The sequence below is a fragment of the Tupaia chinensis genome, unplaced genomic scaffold (assembly GCF_000334495.1).
Source record: "Tupaia chinensis unplaced genomic scaffold, TupChi_1.0 Scaffold000140_1, whole genome shotgun sequence".
Taxonomy (NCBI): Eukaryota; Metazoa; Chordata; class Mammalia; order Scandentia; family Tupaiidae; genus Tupaia; species Tupaia belangeri.
In genome coordinates this window covers 4,794,917-4,796,932 of record NW_006159610.1, presented here as the reverse complement: position 1 = coordinate 4,796,932, position 2,016 = coordinate 4,794,917, and positions in this window count along the sequence as shown.

The following is a 2,016-nucleotide window of genomic DNA, read 5'->3' as shown; positions in this document are numbered from 1 at the left end:
ACTTTATGATCCACTAATCCCACTACTGGGTCTATGTCCCAAGGGTAAGAAAACAATATGTCAAAGCAATAATGTCTCAAAAGATTTTACATTGAGAGTAGTTGACCTGCCTTGAGAAAAAATCTTAATAGAATGTAGACGTCATTCTCAAAGTGTGGTCTGTATTAGGATCACACAGGAACTTGCTAGAAACACAAATTCTCAGACTTCACGTCAGACCTACTGGATCAGAAAGCATTGGAATAGGACTTGACAATCTGAATTTCAGTAAACCCTCCAGGTGATTCTACTGCAAGCTAACCTTGGAGAGACACCTACGTATGGTGTATTATAATATAGCTCTAGTAGAAATACTCACGCCAACCCAAATGTAAGCACCTGCTTTATGTACAAGGTCTGAAAAGAGGGCAGGACTTAGACTGTTGAAAATTGTTTTAAGAGCAAAATTCATTAGTTTTTAAAAAATATTCAAATAGTTAAAGCATTATCTAGATTTAAATTAGCCACTTCTGCAATCCATTTTTTATTTTCTTTTGTTTTTTGAGCATAAGCACACAGTTTGTTCACTAATGGCATATTTTGTTTTGTAATAACGTGGAAAGGATGCTTATCTATTAAAAATCTTTCAACACCACCTCGAAAGATATCCATGTTTGCATTAATGGCACTGTTTAAGGATTCAGGTAAGTTGTTGGGTATATGATGCAAATACAGATGATGGATGTCTTATTGTTTTGTCTTTGCATTTCTCATAAGTGATTATGTGAGTGTGTATTTAGGAAGTCAAAGGATAAATGTTTTAGAATGCAGTCTATTTAATAAATTGTGAGATTCTACAGTTTACCACATGCATTTCTTCTGCTTTTGATTGAAAAAGATTGATACATCTTATAAGATGAAAAATTCTTCCTTAATGATGGCCAAGTGTCTTTATTGTTTCAGTATTTGGAATCACCCAGGAACAGCATTTGACACTTCATCAATATAGAATTTAATTCAAATTCTCAAAAATAAAATGACATCTCACTGGAACAATATGAAACTCATGGAAACTGATAGAAAACTTAAATTTTTTTCTTTTTTCTACAAGTGACTTTAGTATAGATAAAGGACACCAACACAAAAGGCAAATTGTGTCATAATAGATGAAAATTTAAAAAGTGGATAGATGCTGAATTATGACATAAAATTTGAAGAAAAATTGAAATTATTTGAAAAATCTCTTTCCCATTGGGGATCAGCAGTTAGCATAATGGCTATGTTGCTGGACTCCCATGTAGTCGACTGTGGTTCACATCCTGGACCCGGTGGCTTAAATTCACACTGGGCACATGTGCGTGCATGCCTAAGATTCTGAGAGGAGAATGGAGGAGAAGGGATTGTGGTGTGGCCATACCCCCGAGGGTGATTTCTTGCTTTCTGTCTCTCTGTCTCTCTCTGTCTGTCTGGCGAGCGCATGCGCCCTATAGCAAAAACTTCTCAAAAAAAAAAAGAAAATCTCTTTCCCATTGCATGTCTTGGTATTTAGAGACTGTCCAAACATTCACTATTTATCCTTTTTGTATTAAAATTAAAGCATATTTTGAGACTTCATGCCTAATATCAAATAATAAACATAACTATAGTAGCTAACTAAAGACTCATGCTTTCAGACCAAATGTTCTGGGGAATGCGAGCAGTAGCATGAAAAACAGGGAGAGGAAGAGGATTGCAAAGGAAAAGATGTAAGGCACTCAGAAACAATCTATTTTGTAATTAAATGGGAAAACCTGAAATACTATATGAGGGATGTCAAAAAGTTTGTGAAAAATGGAATTAAAGGATAAGTTTATTTTGGTGCAAAAACTTTTTGAAATATATGCCTACTTTTTTCATAGCATATACTTTATATATACTTTTTGAAGACCCCCTGTACTACATTAAGGGGAAAAAAGAAAGAAGCAAAACAGTTAAGAAACAAAATGGAAAATTATTTGTTGAAGATAACATGTATGGTAATATCTTTGAGCCAATATA